The sequence below is a fragment of the Gymnodraco acuticeps genome, unplaced genomic scaffold (assembly GCF_902827175.1).
Source record: "Gymnodraco acuticeps unplaced genomic scaffold, fGymAcu1.1, whole genome shotgun sequence".
Lineage (NCBI taxonomy): Eukaryota > Metazoa > Chordata > Actinopteri > Perciformes > Bathydraconidae > Gymnodraco > Gymnodraco acuticeps.
The window spans coordinates 209,031-224,087 of record NW_022990801.1 but is presented as its reverse complement, the minus strand read 5'-3'; the positions used below and the strand labels follow the sequence as shown (position 1 = coordinate 224,087).

The 15,057-nt window shown below is 42.3% G+C and overlaps 1 pseudogene; it reads left to right on the top strand.

Annotated features, from left to right (window-relative positions):
- The first annotated feature begins 17 nt into the window (after positions 1 to 17).
- LOC117557106 lies at positions 18 to 8,434 on the top strand (annotated as a pseudogene).
- The last annotated feature ends 6,623 nt before the right edge of the window (positions 8,435 to 15,057 follow it).

Below are 15,057 nucleotides of genomic sequence, written 5' to 3'. Positions count from 1 at the left end.
TAACAGTGTCAAGTTCTTCAGGGTTTTGGCATGCACATAGTGATTTAGCCCGAACTTGAGAGGCTGGAGGGCAACAGAGGACGCTTGGACAACTCGAATTTTGTTCTTTTTTGTCTTTATTTTTAAAAAGACAACTCCAAGAATTTTCATCAGGTTGAAAACCTTCAAAACACAAAGGACAAACAAATGTTAGCTCACATGCAAACACACATTACAACCATTTAGCATGCCTCATTGCATTTTTCTCAATAATAACAATAATAATAATTCAGTCACATTCCATTTTTAGGGTATTATAATTAAAAGGATACATTGTGAGTTATTTTACACCCACATCATTAACTTGAATGATTTAATAAGAGTGCTTTCTCTACTTGGAAACAAGCACCAGAGAAAAGCTCAACTGAACACCTGCGCTGTCTAAAATACACGTCAAACAAACGGAGCGCAGGCAGACCACGCTGCGTAAAAAGCCGTCGATTGCGCAACAGCACTCTCACAAAGTAAGGCAACAGATCAAGTTCATAACACACAATAAACACCGGAGAAACATACCAACGGCGTCTCTGGAGCCTCACACACACTGTCGCCAACTTCTCGCTCCGTGGCTTTGGGAACAAGAGACCGGCCATCACAATTCCTGCCCCTTTTGTTGCCGTGTTACCGGAAGCAGCATTCATATTTTTTAATAACAGCTCGCTTATTAAGAAGAGTAGCCTACGCTATTCAAAATAAAAACGAATACCCCCTCTTGGTATTGAACACCTATAATAACAATAATCTAAATGAAAATACATACAAATAATTATTTGTCCCTCCGTTTTCATCAGATATTATTTTTCATCCTTTTTATACTGACTTTCGTCTCGACAAACAGTTCAGTAACAACGTTTAAACTCTTGATCCCTGACGTCATCAGCGATAGTAAATAATCTACATCCAGACAGAAGTTCAAATCTGTTCTCTGAATGAACTAATGATGTTTAAAACATGTGTTGTTTCCAGACAGAGAGCAGAGTCTCCAGTCCCCAGCTGTCTGTCTCTGAAGAGTGACTGGTCTAAACATCAACCTCCAGACTTCAGTAATGAACCTGGACCCTCAGACACAAAGTAAGAGTTTCTGCTGTAACCTGACCTGAAGAGGATTCAGTTTGTATTAGGGGTGTAACGGTATCCGTATATCTAACACATTAAACTGTGCTTTAATAATATCATGTGAGCAGTTTGTACAGAACAAAGGCAGCAGAGTTCAGCAAGCTAACATTAGTTCAATCAGACAACTCCCGTGTTTCTTGGTATGTTTATTAGAAGCAGCTTATAGTTTGAGTTTGGCGTCTAGGCTAAGGCCTCATCACTCCACAGATTTACCCAGAACATCGAGTGATGATTAGATACCCTCTTCCCCCCCCCCGAGCCTACAGGTGGAACCTGGGGTTGAAGCTGGGGTGGTGGAGGAGGAAGCATTTAGCGAGGCGGAGGCGGCAGATCTGCAGCTTAAATAGAGCGGCAGGTTTAGGAGAATGTGATTGGTTGGTTGTAAGAGGGACGAGGTGCGTCACATGTAAATGTATCATTGGTGCTCGAGTTGACTGCCTGAACTAACTCGCAGGCTTCGCCCCATTTAAGGATATTTCAATATGCATTTATAGCATCATTGTATCAGTGGCATACAAAGGTTTTAAATGGCAAAAATATTAATAAATACTCACTAGAAACTAAATATATCGTCCAAAACATTATTTACTACTTGGGAATTGTTTTTCTATAAAGATGTTTTTTATAATAGCAATAATAAACCTGGTGAGCTGGTTGTGTTTAGCATCAGCAGATATAACAGAGCTTTGTGTGATTACATGTAGAGTCAATGCAAAGACCCAGATCCGTGCCTGGCAACAACAAGAAAGTGAAGATGTGAAATTCATGTCACCGGCGTATTCGTGCAGCGTGACACATTTCATCTTGAGAGAGACGTTGGTGACGCTCTGCCCTTTGGTGAGAATCAGCTCCACTAATGTAACGTGCTGTAAAGGATGTGTTCATCTCCACAGAGGGAAGAGGAAGAGTGGTGTTCCTGTGGAGGAGCAGCTGTCCAGCTGTGCTCTGTGTCAGGACGTCCTGAAGGATCCAGTCTCTACCAGCTGTGGACACTGGTTCTGCAGACAGTGCATCACCTCATACTGGGAGCAGAGACCTCCATCAGGAGACTCCTCCTGTCCCCAGTGTGGAGAAAGATCCAGAACCAGAGCTGGACTGTAGACAGCCAGTCAGACCAGAACTGTACGAGGTAAGAGGCCGAACTCACGCAGCGTTTTATTCCTCTTCCTGGTTCCTTTGTTTCTGAATAGGTATACTGTTGTAGAGCAGAGACAGCAAGCTGTTTATACAACATTTAAACTCAGTCTGTTTGTTGTTTTATTGTTATAATTAGATTCTCAGAGCATTTTCCTCATTCTCTCACGTTTCCTTCTCTTCCAGCAGATAGTGGTCTGCAGGAGGTTCTAGATGAACATAGGCTCAGTCTGAGGAGGAGATGTGAACGTGTGACTGAAGGAACTGGTCAAAGTGAAACCTTCCTCAACAGCATCTTCACTGAGCTCTACATCACACAAGGCCAGAGTGAAGAGGTTAATACCCAACATGAGGTGAGGCAGCTGGAGACAGCTTCCAAGAAGAAGCCCCTCCAGGACACTCCAATCAAGTGCCAGGACATCTTTAAAGCCTTACCTGACCAACAGACTCCCATCAGAGCGGTCCTGACCAACGGAGTCGCTGGAGTTGGAAAAACCTTCTCAGTGCAGAAGTTCACTCTGGACTGGGCCGAGGGTTTGGGAAACCAAGATGTCAGTCTGGTGATCCCGCTCTCCTTCAGGGAGCTGAACCTGATCAAAGGAGAGCAGTACAGTCTTCTCAGGCTGCTCCATGTCTTCCATCCAACCTTACAGAAGGTCACAGCAGAGCAGCTGGCTGTCTGCAAAGTGCTGCTCATCTTTGACGGCCTGGATGAAAGCAGACTTTCTCTGGACTTCAGAAACAATGAGGTTGTGTCTGATGTCTCTCAGCAGTCCTCAGTCAACGTGATGCTGACAAACCTCATCAGGGGGAAGCTGCTTCCCTCGGCTCTCGTCTGGATAACTTCCAGACCTGCAGCGGCCAATCAGATCCCTCCTGAGTGTGTGGACAGGGTGACAGAAGTACGAGGCTTCACTGACGCCCAGAAGGAGGAGTACTTCAGGAGGAGATCGAGTGATGAAGACCTGTCCAGCAGAATCATCTCTCACATCAAGAGCTCCAGGAGCCTCCACATCATGTGTCTGATCCCAGTCTTCTGCTGGATCACTGCTGCAGTTCTGGACCACATGTTGACTACAGACCAGAGAGGAGAGCTGCCCCAGACCCTCACTGACATGTACTCACACTTCCTGCTGGTCCAGACCAAGAGGAAGAAGCAGAAGTACGAAGAGGGACATGAGACGAGTCCACAGCAGCTGACGGAGGCTGACAGGGAGCTTCTTCTGAAGCTGGGGAGGCTGGCGTTTGAACATCTGGAGAAAGGAGACATCATGTTCTACCAAGAAGACCTGCAGCGCTGTGGCCTTGGTGTCACCGAGGCCTTGGTGCACTCAGGAGTTTGTACAGAGATCTTCAAAAGAGAGAGTGTGATCTTCCAGAAAACAGTCTACTGCTTTGTTCATCTGAGCATTCAGGAGTTTCTGGCTGCAGTCTACTTGTTGCACTGTTACACCAACAGAGACACAGCGGTACTGAAGGACTTCCTGAGGAGAGACTATAACATCAGTGATCAGGATTACCCATCCCTGGATGTCTTCTTGAAGGGAGCCATGCAGAAATCTCTCAGAAGTAAAAATGGCCACCTGGACCTGTTTGTCCGCTTTCTCCACGGCCTCTCTCTGGAGTCCAACCAGAGACTGTTAGGAGGCCTGCTGGGTCGCACAGACAACAGACCAGAAACCATCCAGAGAGCCATCAGCAACCTGAAGAAGATGAGAGGTTCTTCCTCTCCTGACAGGAGCATCAACATCTTCCACTGTCTGACAGAGATGAAGGACCTCTCAGTACATCAGGAGATCACAGAGTTCCTGAAGTCAGAGAAAAGATCAAAGAGGGAACTCTCTGAGATCCACTGCTCTGCTCTGGCCTACATGCTGCAGATGTCAGAGGAGGTTCTGGATGAGTTGGACCTGGAGAAGTACAACACATCATGGGAGGGACGACGGAGACTGATTCCAGCTGTGAGGAACTGCAGGAAGGCCAAGTAAGTCCAGATGTGATTAACTTTATAAACTAAAGTGGATCAGGAGTTTAATTATTCAAATAAACACGATAACATTTCTGCTGTTTAAATACTGAGAGCAAAATAAAACCAACACTGTTCTTCTATTTATTTATAATGATAGTTAAACTGAAGCGTTCCTCTCTTCATATTGAGTGAAGGAGGCGACATGTCAAACACATGAAGGACTTGAGAGGTTTCTCAGCATGTGATCACACCACACAGCAGGACTTACAGTTATCACAGAAACATATTATTACTTTCTAGTAGTTTCTTTATCGTTAAACACACGTTTTGATCACAATGTGTTAGTTTAAAATCAGATCTATATCATTTCCACCAACAACAGAGTTATGTCTTAATGCTGATATACTGGGAACATCTGATGGTATCAAGTTGAACACATTGAATCTTTATTGGTTTGTTAATTGTGTTTTTGTGGCAATAAATGTCCAGATGCTCAGAGAAGCCAAAACATCCTTCATCCATCATTCACATCCAAATATTAACTAACATTTAAATATGTTCATCTCTAATATCGTCAAGTGGTTCATTTAATCTCTGTTTCTTTAGGTAACAGTCAGTGACAGCAGGAGCACAGACATGTGATCAGATCACACTGACTACTCATTACACTCTATTATTATACATCATATTAAATGGACTAACAGCAAAGGTCTATCAGAACATGTCAAATCTTTTTTCATCGAATGCTTGATGTTAATATAATGTTTCCTCTTTTTTTAACACATGTTGTAATATATGTTTTATTTTAGACTTAATCTCTGTGGACTCTCAGAGACTGAATGTGAAGTCGTGGCCTCAGCTCTGAAGTCTGACCCCTCCCATCTGAGAGATCTGGACCTGAGTGAGAACCCTCTGAAGGATTCAGCAGTGGAGCTGCTGATTTCTGGACTAAAGAGTCCAAACTGCAGACTGGAGGCTCTCAGGTCAGTTCACTGACTGCAGTTCATATTGATCTGTTTGTGTTTATGATTTTCTGAATTTGAACAAATACAATGTTATTGTTATTTGTTCCGTTTCTGCTAATGACTGAATATTGATCAGAGTAACAGAGAGAAGGTGAATGTGTGAGGGAGAGAGTTTGAGCTTCCACAGACTCACCCTGTGCTCCAGGAGTCAGTGGAGATGCTGTCAGTACTGAGGAGCTGTGAGGGAGAGGAAGGAGTTGTTCAACATCTGATCAAAGTTAGAGTTCCAGATTATCAGTGGATTGTTTCTGCATCATCTCTGACATTAAAACCCTGTTTGACTCTGAACAGATTATTAAACCTGGAGTTATTTCAAACAGGAATATTGTTTTCTAAAGTGACATCATGTTTTCTTTCTTCAGTCTGTGGGGCTACATGTTGTCAGAGATCAGCTGTTCTGCTCTGGTCTCAGCTCTGAAGTCCAACCTCCATCTGAGAGATCTGGAGCTGAGTCACAACCCTCTGCAGGATTCAGGAGTGAAGCTGCTGAGAGATCTTCTGAAGAGTCCAGACTGCAGACTGGAGACTCTCAGGTCAGTTCACTGACTCTCTGTTACTGCTGGAGATCTCACATGTTCACTTTGTAACTGAACCTCATTTATATTCATTAATAACTTTCATCCATAAAGTTATAAATCTCCTTTTATTCATATTTCATTTTTAAGAGTAAGAAGTAAGAACTGCAGACATAAATGTTGAGTGTCTCTTAAAGTAACTTTAATAGATGTTAGTTGTAAAAAGTAAATCTATGTTTTTATTATTTAGTAAACGATAACGTCTGAATGAAGGTCATCTGAAGTCATTTTAGTTTCACATGATAAAGTTCACTTTCTGAAGAAGACAGATGTTTCTGTTCATTCATTTAAATGTTGAGAAACATCTGATTGGATTATAAACAGATGTTTATCCTCATCATGTTTTCTTTATTCAGACTGAGGCGCTGCAGTTTGTCAGAGATCAGCTGTTCTGCTCTGATCTCAGCTCTGAAGTCCAACCTCCATCTGAGAGAGCTGGACCTGAGAGAGAACGATCTGCAGCATTCAGATGTGATGCTGCTGAGAGATCTTCTGGAGAGTCCAGACTGCAGACTGGAGACCCTCAGGTCAGTAAGGGGTCTCTGCTGGTTCAGCAGTATTGTATGAAACACAGGGAGGTGTTTCTCTCACTGGGGAATCAGATCAGTGATGTTACCCACTGACTGCAGGCTCTCTCATTCTTCCATCAACTAGAGAAGCTGGAAATGCAAAGCCACGTTTAGTAAGTCATCAACTTTCCACCAGACATATGGGGTTTGACAGAAGAGTGGAAAAGGTAGTCTGTGTTTGATGGGATGTTTTTAGTTCCTTGACTAATGACTGTTACTTCCTGTCATGCAGCTGAGAGCTGTGGCAGTCAGTCGTAGTGTTTGCAGAGAAGATATGATGGGATGTAAAGCATGAGATCAGGACTCTGAAGCTGACTCAAAGAACAAATACTTATTTTAAACTGGATCCATAACTGTTGGATTGTGTTCATCCCTACAGGATCAATGATGAGACGATCAGAGCCAAGATCCAGAAGACCTGTGAGTACTGAATATCCTCCATTCATCCAGATATGAGACTCTTTGATGGAGCATGTCCTCAGAGGAAAACAACACTCTGGTTTCTCTCTTCATCATTTTGACTGTTTCTCTTCACAAGAACTGTCTATCAACACAGTGACGCGTTCACTGACACTCTGTAAAATGTAAATAAACTCTGAAGAATAAAACACATGAAAACATCAACATTATAACCAGTCTGTTACAGTATTACCATCAACATATACTTGAGTAGAAGTAGAAGTACTCAGATCTTGTACTTGAGTAGAAGTAGAAGTACTCAGATCTTGTACTTGAGTAAAAGTAGAAGTACTCAGATCTTGTACTTGAGTAAAAGTAGAAGTACTCAGATCTTGTACTTGAGTAAAAGTAGAAGTACTCAGATCTGGTACTTGTGTAAAAGTAGAAGTACTCAGATCTTGTACTTGAGTGAAAGTAGAAGCACCAGAGTGTAGGAATACTCTGTTACAGTAAAAGTCCTGCATTCAAAATGTTCCTCAAGTAAAAGTAGAAAAGTATTCTCATCAAAATATAGTGAAAGTAGCGACAGTAAAAGTAGTCGCTGTGCAGATTGGTCCATTTCAGAATAATACATATGATATGTTTTATAAAGATTGATCATTAAAGTGTTCTCAAAGCTGGTAAAGGTGCAGCTAGTTTGAATGACTTTGTATACTGCAGGGTAGCTTGAGGATTTACTCCAGGTGGAACTAAAGTCTGATTCAACACTTGATTATATTTCACATCATTCATCCACATCTGTAAAGTAACTAAAGGGATTAAATACATGTAGTGGAGTAAAAGTACACCATTTGCCTCTGAATTGTAGTGGAGTAGAAGTACAAAGAAGCATACAATGGAAATACTCAAGTAAAGTACAAGTACCTCAACATTGTTCTTAAGTACAGTAAATATACTTAGTTCCTCTCCTGATCTGTAAAGCTCTCCCAACATATGCAGGTTAGCATCCGGCAGCTTCTATGTGCTGGGGACCCGTACCGTACATTTCTATCATCACACTTTGGGCTCCTCAACATGTGTGGGTTCCCAGCAGGACTCTCTGAGCTGCAGACACATTCTTTCTGTGACTTTGTTCCAGATATTTGGAGCATAATAACTGAAGCTGTTTCTCCATGTTCAGGAACTCCCATCCCCCGAGTCATGCGGCAGGAAGCGCTCCTTCTCTCCAAGAACTCCTGGACCCTGCAAGCTGGTCCAGAACCAGAGTCCCAGTGAGGAGTCCAGCCAGTCGACCTCTCAGAGTTCAACTAAACTACAACATTATTAAAGATCATGTTTAAAGTTAAAAAAGGATCCGTTCAGACTGTATCCAGAAGTTTCTCAAGCTGCAGTCAAAGCAGGTCATTTGTATAAAAAACTTAAACAAGTCCGCTGAATAGGCAGGTATGATGATAGCTGCAACCCGCTCCTGTGTTCAACTGCTTCTCATTTCATTATAATAATCAGGGGTGCACATAACTTTTTTGCCCTGCTTCTCAAAGGAGCACCTGGAGATGTTGCTTGGTGCGCATTCTTAAAATGAAATAAACCGAACTTGTTTGAGGGGTAGGCTCCTTGACTTTATGAACGGGGGGGGGGGGGGAGGTGCGTTAGTGAGCACGCTCATGAACTGTTCGCCAGAGCCTCGCAGCAGGGTTACTGTGCGGAGCCCATAAAGCAGACCCTTCAGTCGGACTCGAGTGCCGATTTTCGGGACTTGACTCGGACTCGCGCACTGATTGACGCGACTCGGACTTGGACTCGTGAATTCTCGCACACGCTGACTTGGACTCGGACTCGTGAATTTCCCCCCCCCCCCCCCCCACGATGACTCGGACTCGACTTGTACATTGGCGCTCCGACTCGGGCAAGACAGGCTGAATGGCCATTTTTGTGGCATACAATGCAAAGAATGGGTTTTGGGGCAAAATGTATGATTATATTGAAGATCATATAATAATCCAAGTGCTATGGTTCTGACAGGCAATCAGTGGTCACCTAGATTTCTAATTCTACGTGGCACACGGCAAGGTTGCCCTGTCTCCGCGCTTCTGTTTGCAATTTCTCTTGAACCGCTTGCACAGAAAATAAGACTATCCAAAGAAGTAAAACAGATAGTTGTAAAAGAGACAGACCACAACATTTCGTTTTATGCGGATTATCTACTACTGTACTTGGACGAGGTACCAACTACGCTTCCTAAGCTGTTAAATATTTGTACCCAATTTAGTTCAATATCTGGTTACAAGATCAATTTGAATAAATCATGTATTTTACCCCTCAATAGTGCCATGGTTGAACTAAACCTAAATACAGAATTGCAGATCGTCCAACACTTTAAGTATTTGGGAATCGATATATGTGCCTCATTAGACACAATAGTAGCAAAGAACTACGAAAGAATGTATACAACAATTAAAGATGACCTAAACAAGTGGATTAATATAACAATTTCTTTAGCAGGACGAATTTCAATCTTAAAGATGAATATTCTACCAAGAGTCAATTTCTTAGCTAGTATTACATTACATTGCATTTAGCTGACGCTTTTGTCCAAAGCGACTTACAATAAGTACATTCGACCAGGAAGACACAACCTTGAAGAAAACAGAATCATATAAGTACATCAGGTTTCATAGAGCCAAACATTTCAAGTGCTACTCAACTGGCTTTAGGTAAGCCAGTCCTTTATTAGTATAAAAGTGCTTCGTTAATAGTTCTAACGCTCGACGTGGAGTCGAAAGAGATGAGTTTTCAGTTTGCGCCGGAAGATGTGCAAGCTATCTGCCGTCTTGATGTCAATGGGGAGCTCATTCCACCATCCTGGAGCCAGGACAGCAAACCCACGTGTTTTTGCCGATGGGAACTTGGGTCCCCCTCGAAGCGAGGGCGCAGCGAGTCGTTTGGCTGATACAGAGCGTAGTGCACGCGCTGGGGTGTACGGTTTAACCATGTCCTGGATGTAGGAAGGGCCAGATCCATTCGCAGCATGGTAAGCAAGTACCAGTGTCTTGAAGTGGATTCTAGCAGTTACCGGAAGCCAGTGAAGGGAGCGGAGGAGCGGCGTGGTGTGGGAACATTTAGGAAGGTTGAAGACCAGACGAGCCGCTGCATTCTGGATGAGGTCGGATGGCACATGCAGGTAGACCAGTTGCAGTAGTCTAGGCGTGAGATGACGAGAGCCTGGACCAGAACCTGAGTCGCTTTCTGTGTCAGCTGGGGACGTATCTTCCTGATGTTGTAAAGCGTGTATCTGCAGCAACGGGTTGTAGCAGCGATGTTTGCAGTGAAGGACAGGTTGTTATCTAGGGTCACACCCAGATTCCTTGCAGTTTGAGTCGGGGAAACAACTGAGGTGCCGATGTTGATTGTTAGGTCAAGAGTGGGACAATCTTTTCCCGGGAGGTAGAGCAGCTCAGTCTTGTCAAGGTTGAGCTTGAGGTGGTGAGCAGACATCCACTGAGAGATGTCAGCTAGACAAGCAGAGATGCGTGCAACGACCTGGGTCTCTGAGCGGGGAAAGGACAGAATTAATTGGGTGTCGTCAGCGTAGCAGTGGTAAGAAAAACCATGCGGGCTAATGACTGATCCGAGCGAGTTTGTGTACAGGGAGAAGAGGAGGGGACCAAGAACAGAGCCCTGAGAGACCCCTGTAGTTAATTGACAAGGGTCGGACTCAGACCCTCTCCAAGTCACCCTGTAGGTACGGTCTTTCAGGTATGAGGTGAGGAGGGAAAGAGCAGAGCCTGAAACTCCATGTTTTTGGAGAGTGCGAAGGAGGATCTGATGATTCACCGTGTCGAATGCAGCAGACAGGTCCAACAGGATGATGACAGAGGAGAGGGATGCAGTTTTGGCAGTGTGCAGTTCCTCCGTGACAGCAATGAGAGCAGTTTCTGTGGAGTGACCTGCCTTGAAACCAGACTGGTGCGGATCCAGAAGGTTGTTCTGATTGAGATAACAGGAGAGTTGTTTAAAGACAGCGCGTTCAAGTTATTTAGACAGGAACGGGAGGAGAGAGACAGGCCTGTAGTTTATAACATCAGACGGGTTGAGAGTGGGTTTCTTTAGGAGAGGGTTTACTCTTGCCTCCTTGAGACTGTTTGGAAAGTGACCAGAAGTTAGAGAAGTGTTGATGAAATGGGTGAGAAACGGTAGAATATCAGGAGCGATAGTCTGAAGGAGGTTTGAAGGGATAGGGTCCAGAGGACAGGTGGTAGGGCGGGCAGAAGTAATGAGGGTAGTATGTTACCTTTATCTCCACCAGACGGTTTTTGGGGCAAACTTCAGAATAGGATTTAAAAATATATTTGGAAAAACCAATACCCAAGAATCAGATACAAAGTTCTACAATATGACAAAAACAGTGGAGGCCTTAATGTTCCCAATCTCTAGCTCTATTATTATTCCTTCACGCTTCGAGCTTTGAAAAACTGGATTGATGAAAGCACCAATGTACCTTGGATTAAAATTGAAAGAAGTAATAGTCTATCCCCTTAAACTTGGTGATGTCTTATTTTGAGTGCTTTTCTCATGAATTAACGACTTAAATCTTGTTTTTTTTCTTGTGTATTTCATAATCCTATAGAATATTAGATTTTTTTTTCACGTAACTTTATTAAGACTAAATATTATTTTCTCAGCTCTGTAATAAAAACACACGTTTTAAAAATAAATATCCAATTTGTATTACTTATATCCTGCTTGATGAGTAAAGCAGTAAGGCGGTAACGGTCAGCTGGCATGTGTATTTGTTCATTGGCAGTGTTTTGAAAATGGCTAACAGGTGAATATGTCAGATCTCTGTGTCTTACTCAGAGATCCAAGTGCAGTGTTTTATAAAGTGCAGATTGTGTGCAGAGCTGAAATGTGTTTAGAGTTCTGTTTGATTTAATCCAGCCAGTTTTGCCGCAGCAAAACAGCTCCATTGACCCCCCCTGTGAGTTTCCATTGTAGTCTCCTGTTCAGATGTTTAGTTCAACAACATGAGTGAACAAGAGAACAGCAAGTCTTTAGTTTCGTCTCAGTGCATGTGGAAGTATTTTAAACAAGTCATTTCTTTGGAAGACATTTTGGTTATTAGGAAAACCGAGACGAGGAGTCTCACAGGTGTATAAACCGATGGATTAGCATTCCCACCTAAACCAATCATGCAGCGGGATTACATTGAAACACAGGTGGACGCATGTATCTGCCTAAATACCTTTTTGTTTTATTTCATTCAGATTAGCTTGCTCATATATCCCAGTGACTGCAATATGGAATATGTTTTTTTCTTCTATCACACACAGTGATGTATTACATTGAATCATTGTGAATTTGTAATGCTGATGAAGGTAGAACCTTGTATGATATAACATATATAATATATATAACTTCTATATTTTGTGATCAATATGTATTATCGGGGGATAATATGTATATATTCTCACAGTTATTTTTACTCTTATTTTTACTCATTTCCTATTTCATAGTTTTTTATTATTATTATCATTATTATTTTAATTTTTTTCTTGATTTTATTTTATTAATCTCTGTGAATCTGTGCTGTCCTGTTTTTCACGCTTACCCTGTTGCTGCTTGTACAACTGAATTTCAAAAAAGGTCCATCTTATCTTATTTTATTATGATCAGAAGTGTAGAGTGTAATGGAAAATTGTATCATGCTAAGGGAGCATTTAAAATTCACAATCTGTTCTTCTTTTTCAAGCTATTTCTAACAGGTAGCACCAAATGTCATAAATGAGTCATAAATGGTGTTAGAGGTTAATGGTCTTATCTTTTGTGGAGTGTAGACATGATGTTTCTCAATTTCCTAGCAGATGTGTTTAAAAGAATCCTATATATAGTATGTTTATCTTTTCTGTATGTCTCAGCCCCTCCTCTTCTATTATTGGTGTGAACATGTGAATATCAGACCCTCTGCAGACCTTCTGATGCAGACTGCTTGACTCTGTAATGATTTACCTTCTTGCAAGAATAAACTCCCTAAAAGACCGTCTTATTCCACGAATCTTCATTTCAGTATAACGGAAAAGTTTCCTCACCATTTTATTATTATCTGTTAGTTTGTCTCGGTACATTTCCACCACAAACAGCTTCACGAACAGGATCCCTTGAAAGACCGCCAGGAACCAAAGGAGAACGGGCACTGATCACCCGGAGACGTGAAAGGGTTACCTGGTGTCCTGAATGGGAACTTCTGGTGATGGAACTTTTTTGCAATGGCTGGCGTGAATCCAGGTATATCTCTCCCCTACTTTCACAGCCATGTGGGCAGAGATGGCAAAAGTAAACACTGTAGTACCGAGAGACGGGAGTCGGAGGCGGTGTATCTAAGGTACAAAGTTGGCTTTATTGAGCAGCAGTTGTCGGGTCGAAGCCCGGGAAGAAGAAAGGAGGGCACACAGTAGGTACAGACAACATATATATCCGTGTGGAACAATACCCCCAACCCGTAGTTCCATGAGTGAATTATGTCAATCAGTGATCACTACACAAGCCCCCCCAGAATTCAACCACGGACACAATCCTCACGTCCGGGAGGAAGCACCACAGGGGCCTAGGAGGGTGGGTCCGCAGGTGAGGGCCGGGCCATGGAACGGGCCGTCGGAAGGGGGCCGCAGGAGAGGGTAGGGGCCCCATCGAGAATTAAGTAAAAAGTAACCATAACTACCAACTGTTTTAAAGAGTACCTGACCTCCCTTTATATTAATAGAACAATAATGTCATTGTTAGCTAATGAATGTTTCCATGCTGAACAACGGCAACATGACAACGTTTTCATTGGTCCCTCTTCTTTAGAGAAGACCAGGAAATGATGGATACACGGATCGTGTTAAAATCAATAGGCACGCAATGACTCTAAATAATAATGATCACGCCACCAAACACAGATTAAAACTAAAGTAACCAGCCTGTTTGGAAAATGTAAGAAGTAGGAAGTTCAGGTATTTGTGTTAAAAAATAAGTAGTGGAGTAAAGTACTGATACCAGACAAATGTAATTAAAGGTTGGGTAGGTAATTTTGGAGAAACCAGCTCGAGTGCGCTAGAATTTGAAAATACACAACCGGAACAAATCTGCCACTTCCATATAGAGCCCCTCTTCCAACACACACGAACGCGCACATGACCAATGAGGGCACGAGATAAGTTTGTGCACAGATGGAAGGCTGACAGGCAGGTAGGCCATCCAGTTACTTTAGCCGGGCCGGCTCAGATGATTGGTGGTACTTTTTACAGTACTACGGCTTCCACAGATGACTTTATGGATTTTTTGTCAAAGCACTTAAGATATTCATTGCTATCGGGATGTTAAGAGCATTCCATGGAATATAACAAAAAGTGTATCTCGAGCCGGTTTCTCAAACTTGCCTAGCCCACCTTTAAGTACAGAAACAAAGTATTGGTACTCCACTACTTCTAGGTTGACAATAAAGTTGACTTTTGACTTGAATTTTGATTTCTTTGGAAGAAACGTTGCTTATTTGGAAAACCCAACTGAAACGAGGAGTCAAACCCACAGGTTAGAGATCAATGGATTTGCATTCCCACTTGGCGCAGAATCAGGTAACCAATTCGTACTTTCCTCATCCAATCAGGATACTCCCTGTTCTTTTTGTTTTGTTTTAATTTCTTTATTAAGGAGTGCAGATTTAATAGACAATACAACCATTTTACAAATTTCCAGGAGTTGGTTTTCTTATTACAGGAAATTGCACTACTACCCCTCTTTTGTTACACATACAAGACCTGGAAAATTGGTCACAGCATTGTATCGCTTACACATCCTGATACATGTCACATGATAAAGAGCAACACCATTTAAAACAAATTATAATTAATTAAAAACACTAAAATTTTTTAATAAAGATAAAATACAAAGTAAATAATAATAATAAAAAAATAATAACTAGAGGGGGGATGTATAGACTTAGTCAGGGGGTAGGACTTTTAATGAATTAAATATGATATAAAGGGCTGCCATTTCCCATAAAACGTCTCAGTTTCCTTTCAATTTGTACCTGATCTTTAGGATACTCCCTGTTCAATGTGAAATTGGACCTAAACCAATCATACTGCGGGTTTACATTGTAGCCAATCACGTTGCAGGGTGACATTGGACAGAGCCACTCACTGCAGAGCTGCCTCACTTATGTTGATGATTAACATAATAACATTGGACCTGTC